Genomic DNA, 16668 nt, shown 5'->3' on the forward strand with positions numbered 1-16668 from the left:
AGTTTTTAACTTGATTAGTTGTGAGGTTGCAAGTACATAATTATTAATTACCTTTTGAAAGTTTGTCACAAAAATGCCTGTTGCATAAAAAACTTTGCTTAACAGTTCACGACCTCAGTCCCTAACTCATGAGCAGTAAAAAAGTTTCGCGACAAACCACATCCGTACCCTGATTGAGGACACGACAAATAAATCAGTAAGCTTCTTAGAGTGAAAAGACAGAAAGAAAGCAATGGCCGAAGGCAAAGTGCTGACATTAAAAGCAAATCACATCACCAACACCACACACACCAGAAACCAGGGTTGATAGGGTTGGTAATCCACCTCACAATCCACACGATAGAAGAAAAGAAGACTTAAATCAATAGTCATTTCGCTGGTCTAAAACAGACACATTGATGTAATACATCATTAAAGCAAAATTGCTTTTTGAAATCTTGGTCGTTTTGTACTTTTATATCTGTGCGCAAATATCAAATTTCAATGTTATTTTAAAGATAAACAGCTTCAAAGTGACTTTTTTAGACTCCTGGCACTCTGTTTCCACTTTCGCTAATTTAGACCCCGTCTGATCAATAAAGCTACACGTGGCAGTTTTCCAAATATAGGCACAGTTCTGAATTAATCAAACAAAACATGGAAGTATCGACAAAATGTCTCCGTCGCACCCTCTAGGGACTGTAACTATGAGAAGTACCAGTAATATTTCAATGCTCCTGTTAACTATTCATCGGCCACGTAAAAGACTAGAGCAAGTGGATGGATACGCGTTAGAAGGGATACAATTTCTGTACGTGAGTTTATAAGGGTCGGTTTTATCACTTGCTGATAGACTGATAGCCGATCTGCCTGATTTGATGCCGTTTTCATAGTCGTGTAAAAGCACTTTATCACTCACACACACCCTGTGTATGTGTACATTTCACTTTAAGCACTTTGTGTTTTTCTTTTGTTAATTTTTTGCTAGTGAACCTTTATATGAAGTTAAAGATCTTTGTAATCTTCTTGAGCATTCTTGAGCTTCTTTTTTTTTGCTTATGTATGTTGAAGATCCGAGTTTTCTTATGTTTTCATCAAAATGCATCTAGTCATCAAATTCATAAAATTCATTCATTCATTCATCAAATTCTGGTAATACATACTTAAAAATGCCATCCGCGGTCCACCACAGAGCCATCAAAATCTTCACTTGCTATTCTACTTAGGTACAGGTATTATAATATTTTAGGTCAGACAAACTTTGAATGTTCTTCAGTATTAAGCTCTAAGAGAAACTTCAGATTTCCCGCTTGTCAAACCGAACCGTTGGGGATAAAGTTTCCCCTTGATCTATCTGTAATAATCGCGGGTGTAATAATGATGGCTGACCAATGGCCAGTTTCCAATTATCTAGCTCGGCGATGGCCAAAGTGGGTCCCCAGAACTTAGGGGTTCGGTAGAATAGTATTTCATTTCTATAGCTCTCACTCGTGCTAATTAATATTTAAAAGAAAATTATAAAGTCGTTTTTATTTTTTTTACACATTCACTTTAATTCTTCTAGACAAGAGGGAAACCACTGCCCTATTTTCCCTAAAAAAAAGCATGAAGAATGATACACCGACAAGAGCGTGGCTCTCAAATTGACTGTACCTACTTAATATTTTTAAAACATTGAATTCGTTTACATTTTGTCACCGCACTCATTTCATTTTGGAACGTAGTTAGTTTTCGTTTTCAACAAAAAGGATTGTGGCCCTTTGACTTTTCAAATTGTTTCTCTTGCTTCAGACTAAGTACCCAAATTGCACTTGCTTGCTTTTGTTTGCATGCTTGCTTGGAATTTCAATAACTTTTAAAAATGTTTGAACACTTTCCAACGTCAAAATGTAAGTGCAACTTAAAACTGCATAATGTGGGATGCATTTCCAAAAGTATGACGCCAGTATGCAGTAGTAAAGTTACATATTACTAACAAACCACTTCTCCAACTTTCAACTTCTTACCAGGGGAATTTAACTGTAAGAATTTTTCACTTTTGAATTTCGATGTAAAATTTAAATGAAAACTTACTTTTGGTTTGTTAAGGAATGCGATGTTTTACAATTTGTGGCTCTGCTTCTCGAATTCAAAATAACCGAGTTTTTGTACCTACGTAAGTATCATTCAACTGTCTGTGTCTAGTGGTTACGGCTCTAGTGGAGCTCTGGAGGTCCGGGTTCGATTCCTAATGCACACATTGTCGAAATCACTTTGCTTGAATGTTTTTATAATTACAATTATATAGAAGATTGTATTTCCAGTTCACACTTACGTAATAAACCAGTAGCTAACATTGTGAAATGAAATCTTTTACCCAATAGTTCTAAGCCTGAATGCGGTGAGTGTGGCAAATATTTAGTGTGGAAGTTTTGTGGCAGTCGTCTGCGTGAGCTGCCTCTAAATTGGCGCCGATCAGAATCCAGCCTCGTTGCCAATATTCAGGTATTTCTTCTTGTATTTTAGACTCCTAAGCAACTAGGCGCTACACTGACTTAGAGAGAATACCAATACCGACATTTCAGTGTATAGTGTTAATAATTATACATCAGAAATGATTGATAGATAATTACTTAGATAGTTTGTACTTGGAAATGAGTCGAGTCGCTAAGACATTACGAAACAAGCATTGTACCTACATTTTGTCCCTCTGTGATTGCTATTGCCTTTTGTTTTTTTTTTTTCTAGAGAACAAAGTAAACTAACGGTTAATTTCCTTCAATGTTTTATCTATGGGTAATTATTATAGGTCGGTTACCTACTCATACACATCGAGTTTTTTTTTTTTGACGTGACTTATTGTAGATTTGCCGCAGATGGCATTAACTAGTTGGCCTGACAAATGGGGAGCGCTGAAGGTTCTCACCCGGTACAACATTTAAGACAACAGGCCTAAGGGTGCCCAGTTGGGCGCGAACCTCGGCTCCTGAGCCGTCGTCTGAGAGGAAAATTATTTGAAAGCGACTCTAGTGGGTCTATAGCGATAAGCGCTGATTGAGGCAAATCGTCGTCCGTCGACATTGTGTTGAATCTTTCTTGTGTATGTTTTAAAATGTTTCTTCGGTGATGTATAACTATTATGGTTCTTTATATCAATCTCAGGACTTCATAAGTTGGTATTACTGTTATTTTCTAGAGTGCATGTTATTTTCTAGTAATTTGTGACTATTTTATGAGATGCGTGCTTGAGATCAATATTCAGTATTGCATTAGAAAATCCCTTACCCGAAATTTCCGTAAGCCTTAAGATACAGAAGGTACTTGTAATACTAAGGAAGAAGCTCTTGTTATACTACAACTTGTAACTAAACCTTAGAAGCTTAGACAGAGTTGAGCAGTATCAACATTTGCTCTACAAAGTTGCATTGTGTCTGAAGCATGCCTTCAGCTCGCAAATTTAGCGCATTTTGTTCCAACCACGGGCGTTGTGTGTAAAATAACACTTCGCTCAGGAAAAGGAGAATTCCGGAATGCTAAGACTTTGTAAATGCCTGTAGTTTGTTTTTCTTAATATACTTTGTTGTACTTATATTTGTTTTGTCTGTATTTTAAGATTCTTCCACTTATAACGAGAAAGTCTCTATCAAATATCCATTATTTTTCGTCACAGTATAACCTGTATTATCAACCCTTCGTTCAGCAGGACCTAGTTAGATACCGGAAAAGTAGTTTATAGAGATATGAATCAACATCCCGGGTTCGAATTCCGACTCGGATTCTAAACTACTGAATTCGACTTTATGAGTTTGGATCATTGAAATCACGTTATATGGCAATAGGTTCGCCCCCTATATATATTTTTTAAGAACGTCTAGCGCCCTGTGGCGAGGTTGTGAGAAGCTGCAGTAGTTTTAGGCGGATGAGACGTTCGTTATGTAAAAATTTACGATTCAAAGTGTAACTATGTTACCTACTGAATAAAGATATTTTTGAATTTGAATTTGAATTTATTACGTGAGTCTTGAACATAGCTGGCAAAGAGTGGGTTGTTAATATGCTATAATATGACAAATTCTAAAATACGCATCTCAAAACATGCCGCGTATAAACTGACACGACACGCGCAGTACCTGTAGTGTTAAAAAGAGTAAAATCTTTGTCCGTTCTAGAAGATAATGCCACAAGACACGTAAAAAAAATACAGAAAATCTATATCTAACCAATAGGATGGCTGTTCAACTTGTCCCTACGCTGAAGTACGGTAGTGAATGTTGACTAATAGATTAATAGTAGGATTAATTCTGTAGAAATGAGGTCGTTGCGAAGCATCTGCGGTGTTAAACTGAGTGATAGAGTGAGAAACAGTATGATAAGAGAGAGATGTGGTATAATAGACGATATACCTAGTGACTAAGATTGAGAAGGGAATATTAAGTCACGTAGAGCGGATGAAGGACAATAGGATTACAAAAGTAGTATATAAATCAGAGGAAGACCTAGAAGGACGTACACTGACCAAATTGGAGATGTCCTTAGAAAATGTTCAGTACGATCTACTCTGAACCGGCGTGCGTGTATAAAACGATTGATGAATATGGAGAAATCAAGAGAAGTGTGTCAGGATCGAAGCAAGTGGAATTCTATAGTTTCTGCTTACCCCGGTGGGAAAAAGGCGCGAGTTTATGTATGTATGTATAGCTAATCAAGCCATAACAGCTGTAACAACAACTCCTACGCCGCTAAAACTTCGCCATTCACCGGCATACTTATTATTCGACTTTACATAAAAATGTGCGTTCATGAGGGATTTTTTCCTTTCAAATACTATTTTGTTAGATGTTACGGCATAAAAAAGGTCGAAGGCGATAACTGAATAATTCATAAGCCCTTATGTGGCACATATAGGGTAGCGACAAACGAACCGTAAGTTTGGTGAATGGAAAACCCAGGGATTCAACGGTTTGGTGGCTATTCTAAAACAATAGGCGGGATTTGCCAAGATCGTGTTAGATTACCAAATGAAGGTTCCGTTTATTCATTCAGATTTAATTTTCAGCAAAATAGTTTTTTGGATAAGTGGCTGAAATAATTGAGTTCAGACCAAAAAAAAAATAAAGAAAGCTAGAAGAAAATGTGTCCCTCGTTTGGTTAGGACTTTACAGGCTGATCACCTGATTGTCCGAAAGTAAGATGATCCGTGCTTCGGAAGGCACGTTAAGCCGTTGGTCTCGGTTACTATTTACTGATGTAAGTATGTAGTCGTTACATGAGCCATGTCAGGGGCCTTTGGCGGCTCAGTAAAATCCCTGACACTAGGGTTCATGAGGTTGATATTCCACCTCACAACCCACACGATAAGAAGAAGAAGAATGTGACTTTTCACTTTGTTTAAAATAATGCGTAACCCTAAATCACCTTTTGACTCCAGGGTAAATATCAACTCGTAAAAATGAGGGTAGATACAATTGAAGTCCCAACAGAGACCTGGGGAATTCCAAGGAATTTCTCGTTTATTTGTTTGCCAACTCAACGATATGTAGACAATACTGAAGACACTAGACTCGCAATTTGACCACTGTCATATTTTAGCCTAAATATTATGATGGCTGTAAACAGAAATGACAAAAGTTGACTAGTTTTGTGTCTATCATAATATAACTTAACTTTATCTATTTTGGATTGATTAGATTATATTTTATTTTCATTATCAATTTTCAACGATATTTTCATTATACCTACTCATGTCTTCTGAACCTCATCCAAAGACTTTATATTGTACCTATATTCTCATATTTTTTTTAGTAGCATATAGGTAGTACGGTTACGAGCATTAATATGTATACACTTTGGTACCATATCACATTAACTTTTTTGACAAATTGAACTGTGAGTCTCACTAAATATCAAACATGTTAGTGCGACAGAGTCCTAAAGTGGGTACATTATATTGCTCATGACTGTACTCGTAAGTCCCACTTCTACGCAACGGTTTCCCTGATCTCCTTCCAGCTTTCTCTACATTGTTGTTACTTTAATTGTTGTACTTTTGCGTCTCCAGTAAAAAATATATTCATTTATTTGAAACCACAAAGTTCGCCTTACTCTCGCTTACTTTGTAACTGTTCATGCAGAATATCAAAATTTTATGAACTCAACTTTATTACAATGGAAATTAAACTTCACAGTTTCGAATGAACAAGTTCCGTTTTTGAGAAACTAATGACTAACTTCGGTTGCTATTTATCAGTAGATATTTAGTTACGTTACAGCCTCCGTGGTCTAGTGGTTAGAGCGTTAGGCTCACGATCTGGAGGTCCGGGTTCGATTCCCGATGGGGGCATTGTCGAAATCACTTTGTGAGACTGTCCTTTGTTTGGTAAGGACTTTTCAGGCTTGAATCACCTGATTGTCCGAAAAAGTAAGATGATTCCGTGCTTCGGAGGGTACGTTAAGCCGTTGGTCCCGGCTATTAGCCGTAAAAACACCTCCACCAAACCGCATTGGAGCAGTGTGGTGGAGTATGCTCCATACCCTCTTCGGTTGATTGAGGGGAGGCATGTGCCCAGCAGTGGGACATATATAGGCAGTTAATGTAGCTTTAAAAAACTCATCGACATGTGTATTCTGCCCATCCTAACCTACGGTGCCCAGACCTGGTCATTGACAGAACGTCAAAAGTCCAGGCTCAAGGTCTGCCAAAGAGCGATTGAGCGTAGAGTGTTAGGTGTCAAACGAATTGATCGAGTCCGAAACACAACACTGCGTTCAAAAACGGGAATCGCTGATGTGGGATTTAAAGCCGCCAAACTCTAGTGGGCCGGACATGTTTGTCGCATGCACCCTGAGCGGTGGGCACGGATCGTCACGCATTGGGTGCCTCATGACGGGTACAGGCTTCGTGGCAGACCTCGAAAGAGATGGCGTGACGACTTGGACGCTTGCCGGAGGGACTGGCCGGAATACGCACAGGACCGCGAAAAATGGAAAGAGGAAGGGGGGGCCTTTGCCCAGCAGTGGGATCTTGTAGGCTAGATTAGATTAGATTAGCTTTAAATTAATTTTCTGACAAAATCAAAATATTATCGGGTATTTTATTGTAAAAACATAACCTCAAAGAAGATGAATTTACTTAATCTAAAATTTTGAATAGCAATTTTATTTTTATTCCTAAGTAAGTATGCCTTTCACAGTTTCTCGGAAGGAGAGATACATTTTTACGTACATACATAATGTTCAAAGTTCCAGATTTCTCTCGAGTGGCATTGATTTTATTGACTGGTAAAGTGCGACGATTTAACGAAGTACGGCTGTCAGTCGCTTGTGCATAAATCCTTCCATTCACCGGCCATCAGATGAATACTTAATGCTCTGTGATTGAAACTTGTCCGTACGAAGTTGACAACGCAGATTATTATTGATTTGCCTTTGTTGGCCGTGGTTGATTGAATGTAGACGATGGTTGAAAGTCTGGCCTAATAGAAATGCGGTTACCTACTTAATATTAATGTGTTCGAATTACTGCAATAAAATTTATTAGGCACTTATATCAAAACACCATTTTTTTCTTATAACATTCTAACAAAATATTATTCCAATTTTTTTATAGATATATTTTGTGATCGGTTTAATGTAATTAATTAGCATTTTATTGTAAATGAACCTGTAGATTTGGACACCTTAACTGAAAATTGGAATGATAATAATTAAAAAAATCTGTATTTATTATATTATTAATGACTGAGCTATATCAATAGTAACCCTGACACCAGGGTTGATGAGGTTGGTAATCCACCTCACAACTCACACGATAGAATAAGACTAATCACTTTCCAGAAAAAAAACAGTACGGTATAAACAACATTATACCTAGGTACCTATACCAACGTGTAGGAGGTAAAATTACTTTACGTATAAATAAAACCCATCCACATTCGCCCCCGTTCGCTTTCAGCGGCAATAAAATCCCTCCATATTATAATAAAGGTGCTGAGTTCAAAGCATTTATAAAGGACAATAAAGCAATTTTACATTTTCCATTACTCGACGGAAATCGATCAGTGCGATTGAATGCCTCTACTGAATTAATTACTTGTGATCACCTGTTACCTGGTGATTGGAGGGGAATAAATTGGCGAATTAAACTCGTTTTGTTAGTTTATAATAGAGTTATAATGAGGGAAAGAATTTAAAGTTGGTGACAATTTTTATCAATTCAGGTTTTAGTCAACATAATTTTTATTAAGTGAGGTTTTAGTTTGCAATGTTATAATAAATTGCAGAAGGTAGTCTCTTGTCTCTCACAAAGCATTAGAATTTATAATCAGTGATAAAATATTTAACAAAATACATTGAATTTATAATATACCACTAAAGATCTAATTATAAAGTTTTAAAAGTTTTTTTGCCAAAAGATCCGAGTAAAAATTAGGTTTTTACAAAAGTGTCATCTAGCGGTATTTTTGCGAAGCTTGATTGTAGCGCATTGTTAACTTACGTTGTCTGGTTCTCTTTCACCTTAAATTTTGTAGGTGGCGCTGTATCACAGTATTAAAGAAAGAGTTATTATTTGCGTCTTTGGTGCAATTATGAGTGCAATAAAAATATTCAAAATAAATAATTTTACTCTAATGAGAGTATAAAATATGTAAATAATTGCTTAAAAGGAGTTGAACTGCTAATAATAAAATTAGTTTCTCTATTGCCCACTAGACAGCGCTTAACCTTTAAAGGCAGGTCTAACAAAACTATTATTTAGTTTTAAATATTATTATTATTATCTTAATTACACAAGTACACACCCAAGAAGAATAAAAATTGAAAGGTCTGAGAGAAATCTTAATTTCGCAAAAGTCAGCATTTAAAAATAATGGTTCTATTATTAGAGGTTTTCAAATATTGGTTGACTTTGCTCGTCCCATACGTTTCATATTGATCGTAGTTCAGATATAGAGTAGGTAGATAAGGTATTATAATGAAATTTACAAATTTATTATATATCTATTTAAGTACCTAGTCACTTAACATTTATTTCAAAACGCATTTCGCTCTAGTCGCCGCCGAAAGGCCTAATCGGCAAGAAAATAATTTCAAAACTACAAGTTTCTGCGAACACTATTTATCCGCCATCGCTCTGCACGCACCGCCCTCCCGAGTGGACCAATGCGCGCGAGTTGTCAAGTGACATGCAAAATTACCGCTCGAGGCGCATGCGTGGCCGGCGCCAAATTATACTTATTTCGTACACGACTGTCGCTATTTGCTGGAGCATTTCTGTACTAAAGAGACAGGATATAAGGTAAGTACTGTCTATTATCATGTCACATACTTACGTAGGCGTTACTTTTTATCTACCTATACCTATGTTGGGAAATTGTTGGTTACGTCCCTACCTGACTTTAAATAGAACACACACATAACATGAACTCACAACTATGTTTCCAATTGGGGCAGTTAGAGGTACGTCCATCGCAAGATGAACTAAGCGAGTGAATGTGGAGGAAGCAAGTACCTATTAGGAAAGGAGCACATGAAATTCCATAGTCTCTGCTTACCACGATGGGAAATCGGTGTGAGTTTTATATATGTATGTATGAACGAAATATCCAAGTTAAAATTAAAATACCGCTTAATATTCATTTTACCTCAATCTTATATAGACTTTATGGGCACACATCAGTGCGTATTTTTAGCCTTATAAAATTGGCCTCGACGTAAGTTAATTTGAAACAATTGACAAAATTAATCAATTCTCGACTTGGAATGTCGGCTGTTGTTTTCTTGAATCGTAACAAGGGTGACATCATATTCATCTTAGATTTCAGGACTACGCGTGACTGTAAGTTGTCTTCACTGGTCTTTTGTGGCTTGGTCACCCTAAAAGCATTTACCTTTTTTTTTATTTAAATCTCCAACTTCAATAAGTAGTTAAGAAAAAGTGAAATATTTACAAGTGGGTAGGTACTTAGTTTTGCATGTTTTGTACGTCTCGGTCTATACCGGACAGAAACGCTTTTTCTGCTGAGTTCTGTCTTAAATTTAATTATTAATTACAGAAAACTACCTCTGAGGTTCGTTTGTCAAAGTTACACCGCGATACGGAAATTTCAAAAGTTTCCCAAAAGCCCCCTGAGTCAGGGGGCACAGCTGAAAATCAGCGTGGTGGCACTTCCTCAATGTCGGAGTGTCACAACATATTGCTGAGCTGAGTCCCTTTTTAGAAATAAGGTTTAGTTATTATGTTTACTCCTACTGTGTACCTATACTTACTTATATCTCAAATAAATGATTTCTATTCTATTCTACTCGACAAGAATAAGAATTCTTAATACTAATCTATAGTAATTATGCCGTCCAAGCCTACAAGTCACTTTAAAATACCTGCATAGATGGATTTGTTGCACAAATTGTAATACATCGGTATCTTATTGTAAATAAGGTATCCTCAATGCCTCTTGTTTAAGGTCAACTGCAGAGAATTCTTTACGAGTGGCCAATATTTATGTTTAAAATGAAATCAGTAAATAAAATGTGTGATTCTGAATGCTTGCCTATAGGACTATACGTTGGTTGGTGCTAATACTGCAAGTAAATATTTACAGTAATGACAGCAATATTATTATGTGCATAGTGCCACTTATACAGGGTGTTAGTGACATCGTACCGAATACTGAGGCGGATTATTCTGAGTTAATATCATGTGAAATTTTCTATCGCAAAATTCATGTTCATTTTCAATTCTATATTTAAAAAAAAATCACGAGCTAAATCATCCCTTTCATTATTTATTACTATAATATCACTTACACTCCATACAAGTACGTACAGTCATGAGCAATATAATGTACCCACTGTAGGACTTTGTCGCACTAACATATTTGAAATTTAGTGAGACTTACATTTCAATTTGTCAAAAAAGTGAATGTGACATGGTACCAAAGTGTATATATATTAATGCTCGTGACCGTACAGGTAGCTGTATACGGCTGTTAGCTGTTGTATGGGTGTTAGTGACACCGTAACGAAAACTTTGTTACGATTTCAATAACACCCTGTTTAACCATGTATAAAATAGCTCAAGAGTGGAATGGAAATCTATTTAAATTTGTATAATAGAAAAAAAATCCGTGTTCCGTATTTTCATGAGTATATCACTCACAAAATACACTATCCCACAAGACGCCATTCCGAAGTTTCTTCTGTGACAAACGAACCAATTCTAACTCACATTCTTTAGGTCTGCGTGACCAATCCAATTACGTCTTATAATAAGCTACTATAATTTACAAAATGACATTCCGACTGTCAATATGTGTCATTTATGTCATTTGTGGGACAATTACGGGACAATTTTGCCCGTGGCGACGCTAGTCCCGGAGATATGGATTTGATGATTATGTTCGCTTTGGTTGGAATATGTTGTTTTATGAAATGAAGCTTCGGTTTCAAGGCTTAGTTGACCTTGTCTGGTATGAAGATGTAGGTACACAATATACTCAATTAATCACCAAACTTTTGACACGGGGATCGTCTTTCTTCAACAAATGTTCTTCCTTATAGCTGCATTGATAAATGATTATCACGCATCGGGGAAGGAAAGCATCTGATACGGCTCATGAAATGGCTCCTTTCTTACATCAGTAAGAAAGAACCGAGACCAACAGCCTAACGTGCCTTCTGAAGCACGGATCATCTTACTTTCGGACAATCATGTGTTCAGCCTGTAATGTCCTAACCAAACTAGGGATCACAATGTGATTTTTGTGATATGTACCCACCGAGAGTTGAACCCGGGACCTCCGGATTGTGAGCTTAACACTCAAACCACTGGAGCACGGAGGCCGTAGATCAAAATACCTACCTATAATACCTAAGGGTTAAACTTTACATACGGTGTGGTAGTAATACCATTTTATAGTGCACACCTTTTACATCCCGGTTTTCTGAAATACATACCTCTACTCTTTTTTTAAAGTTGTTTATTGTAAATTTGGCAAATAAAGCATTAAATTACTTGGCCTAACAAAACCTTAGTCACTTACCTAAAAAATATGTAAATTTATTATGAATTATTTTTGATTTAAATAGCAGATGGAATTGTGTAATTGCTAACAATATTTTACTGGCAAGGTAGAGGTTATTTTGAGGTACCGAACAGAACATATATAGTACTTAGTCACAAGTTCAAAGAGTCTCGTGTCAATTGGTTCAATTAATTAGTTGCAGTTCTGCCCAACCCATAAAGATGACAAGCTCAAGTCCTTTCAAGATGGAATTGTCCAACCGAATAGCTTCTACAATTGAATCCCGTGAATCTGATTTGATCTATTTTAAATTACAAAAAAGCATACTTATAATTTACAATACTTACTTTGCTTTATAAATCTATTACATATTTATATAATGCAAGTAGCTTGTCGACACGTATGTCTGTCTATCAAATTAAGTTATTACCTTTTTAGCAGCTGGCATTATAATTTACAATTCATATTTCACAGATTAACACCAGTGCAAAATCCGTTATTGCCCTGTTCGGTAAACGCGTGATTTGCATCGTAGTGTCCCTGGTTCGAATCCACACTCGGATTTTGAACCACGTTTGGATCATAGATAATAATAATAGATACCACGAGGTTTCTAGTCGTCCCCTATGACACGGGACCATAGAATAAGGAATATACTACGTATAGAACGGCAACTCTCCGCTCCCCACCAGTTACCGAGCTAGGTTTACCTCACCCCCCCTCGAACATAGTTTAGACTTGAATCGTATGGCGCCAGACGTCACACACACAGATGCGTGTGTACGGAACGTCAATGTTTAGTGTCTGTGTAAAACGAGGTTGTTTGTATGATGTGTCCGAGGTGTGAGGGGACTTAAGCATACATGCCTAGGAGTGGCTTCGGGTGTACAGACGCGATGCTATGTAAGGGCGTATACAGAAACAAAGCTGGACAAGTTGTCGGCCTCTTCAGTGCTTATCGGTGCGCATTCATATATTGTCCTGCGCGGGTCACCAGCGCTGTGAAGCGCTGGTAAGCCCTGATAAGCGCTTATAAGTTTGCAGCTTTCTTTCTGTATACGCCCTAACACCAGTGCCCGCAGATTACAGCCACAGTGTGACCAGGGGGGTTCTTCTTCTTCTATCGTGTGGGTTGTGAGGTAGGTTACCAACCCCATCAACCCTGGTGTCAGGGTTACTATTGAGCCGCCATAGGCCAGGGGGGTTAAAAAGGCAACAACAAAGCAATTCACCTCATCATCATCTCTCTAGCATTATCGCGTTTCTAACACGGTCCGCTTACTTAACCTGAAGATATGACAAGTCCGGTTTTACACAGAAGCGACTGCCTGTGTGACCGTACAACCCGCGAAGGGAAAACTATCCCAATACAGATTAGGTCACATAATGCAAAAAAATGAAAATGCATATGAAAAGCAAAGCAATTCACCTAAAAAGCAATATTTCTATTTGACATTTGTTTGCATTAGCCACTGACTGAGATACATAGTAGCTGGGACCGCTCCGATACATAGATCATTTTACTTTCGGACAATCAGGTGATCGACCTAGAAAGTATCACAAGCGGGAATCACAAAGCGATTTTTTTATATGTCCCCACCGGGAACCAAACCAGTGATCTTCAGATCAGGAGGGCACTACTCTAACCACTGGAACATGATGGCTTCTTATCCAGTAAATAGCTACTTATAAGTAGCCACTTAGTCATGGTCCGTTCCACAATAAATATTACATGACAAAACCTATCTAACACGAAATCGATAACAAAACTTGACGTCACAAAAGGCCAATTAAAAATAAAACTAATCGATACAGAAAACAGGTGTTCAATCCCCAATAAGTTCTCCACAAACTACATATCCAATAAACTTCGATTGAACATTTCAAATTTTAATCAGTCCACTTTGAGGTCATTAATCAAATGGTACGTGACCTAAAAACCCAATTCACTTTCACTCTTAAAGTGGTTTGAATACCAGACAGTGAGACGCCAGGTGCAATTGAAAGTGGTTCTATTCTTCCGAGAACACCGACTCATTATCATTAAACTTTTCTCGTAACATATTGTTATCATACATAACTATGGTATAGAAAAGTGAGTTAGTTAGGTACGTAACGAGAGGAAGATTTTGTGAGGGTTTTTTTTTGGTTTTTGTACTATTACAATTTAGTCTTTTTTTATCTTTTTGCGTTACTTACAAAGTTTAGTTTCTTTAAATCACATAAAATAAATTTAAGTATTTTAAAGTAGTTAATTGTTTAAAGTAATAGTTTACTTTATGATACTGTAATTAAAAAATCGCAATGAAATTAATAACTGAGTGACTGTCATCATCATTAATGATTACCACAATTGATTACTTAAAAAATATTTCAAATGTTGATTTTTAATTTAATTGTATTTTCGATTTGATATTACATACCTGAACTAACTGGATTTTATTTTATTTTTTATTTATTTTTATTTTAATACAGATCACATAAACTTTCTTAAGCATTAAGTAGCTACACGGCTTCCGCGAAAGAGACCTCAAGTCCTAAATCTATCACTACTTGTATCTCTGCTAACCCATTAGAGATCACGACCGTTCGTTTATAATATATGCAAGCATTGCACTTTTTTTTCTAAACCATAGAAGTTAGAGATTAAAAAAAAAACTGTTTTATAGATATTATCAGTTTTCTTTGTAAATATTAAACTATACATTAGTAACAATCCATTCATTTTTATTTCGAAAGTTTGTCTCGTGCACTTAAAAAGATATTATAATTTTAAAAGTGTAGTAGGTACTTAATTTTGCAAGTCAGTGTATGTTATTGCGTCTTCCGTAATTCACCTCATGAGTTGCCTGTTTTATTTTCGGTAAGAACATTATGATCGACGCAGGCTTCAAAATAGAATCCCGACAGACTTAGCACAGTGTAGAACTAAAAAATAATAAATAGACGTGATGACGTACTTAGCGACGAGAACCGGGAATAGTTCGGCTCGGCTCAAGACTTTAATTGTTGTAATCGATGTTTTTGTTGTAACGAATGATACTGTAATTGTGGATCGAGTAATGAATCGAATCGGCTGCATCCGCAAAGTAATCGAAAGTGAGACTGCGCAAAAAGGATTTTTATTTTTTTACATGTTGTTGTTGCATGATACCGTCCATTGCGCAGGAGTGGCTGCTAGGGATCTTCATATGTGGAACCCTCGTATGGGGTCCACTGCATCGCCACAAAATAAAAACTTAGGGTTAGCTGGCTTGATGAGCTTAGATGAACCGATAGCAATAAATATTATTATCACATAAGACCATATTATAGAATGAAGAATAACAAATGCCTACTACGACCATATGCGTGTGGAAAATAAAACAAAAGAAAAGTGAAATAGCATATAATAATAAATATTGCGATATAAATAAGCAGGGTAGTAGTTTATTTATGAAAAGAAAGACATCATAAACAAATCCCCTTTTACCCTGTTACCATTACTTTTTTCTAAATGGAAGTGATAAACTTAGTGTTAGGACACCGACCATGAATCCCTTCCAAAACTCCTTTGGTTCGCGCCAAAAACTCCCGCCACCCCAAGCCACGAAAAAAAGAAAAAATAAAGTTGACTCGACTACCGCCATCGCGCGTTTCTGTACAAGACTAAAATAACATAAAAGTATATTAATTCAAGTTGTGCTGTTTAAACTTAATCTGAAAGTGCACTAGCAGTCTCCAGAGCACCCCGGGGTCAGAAGAAAGCAAATTCAACAATCCTGTAAGTACCTTTCCTTTGGTCGGTGTTTTGTATGGGCAAGTCTATTTTTCAGATTCAAAAATATGACTAATCTCAGTTATCCAACACTTAGTTCTCATTATACATACTTATACTTTTCAGTGGGTCAATATGTCACCTACATACACTAAGGAACCTATCTCACTAGGACAACATGCATTGCCGAGATTGCTCTTCCCATCATGATGTCCTAGTCTGTTGGTGGCAGTGGTGTCGCTTTATTAAGCTTAGAAATGATCTAAATAATTCTTAATCTTTTGACATACTTTCCATTACAGGAGGCAACCTATTTGTTTCCCTTTTACCCGTGGTCCCACCAACATATCTCCCTGGTGGGTCCATGGGTATTATTTTTTTACCTGTTTTTCTATCGTTTTAAACATTGATAGCCAGTGGGTCTACGGGTAATACAGGTCATTAGAAACTATAGCTACTTTGTAAATTTATTGAAAGTACAATACTTTCAATAAAACAAAAAACAAAAGAACAAAAAAAATTTAAAAAAAAAATATCTTTTGTTATTAAAAATAACAAATTATAATTAAAACGCACATAATAACGGGTTCTTACCGCTTTTATAGTAGGGATATGAGACTCCCACACCGCGTAAACTTAAAATAATGTATAAGAAAATATAGCTTAACGTGCCTTCCGAAGCAAGGAGGAGCTCGAGATGAACTTTTTTTTTCGTGGTTACCCATCCTATGACCGGCCTTTGCGAAAGTTGCTTAACTTCAACAATCGCAGACCGAGCGCGTTTACCGCTGCGCCACTGAGCTCCTCGGATCCTGTAAGTTATTTCGCTCAAATTAAGATAAAATAAAGCTAAAAAAATGTGGCTGTAAAAATAAAGTGCAATATCGGTTGTGCAGTGCCGTTACACGCCGTCGCTTGTGATAAGATGCACCG

This window comes from Pectinophora gossypiella, chromosome 12 (genome assembly GCF_024362695.1).
Source record: "Pectinophora gossypiella chromosome 12, ilPecGoss1.1, whole genome shotgun sequence".
Taxonomy (NCBI): Eukaryota; Metazoa; Arthropoda; class Insecta; order Lepidoptera; family Gelechiidae; genus Pectinophora; species Pectinophora gossypiella.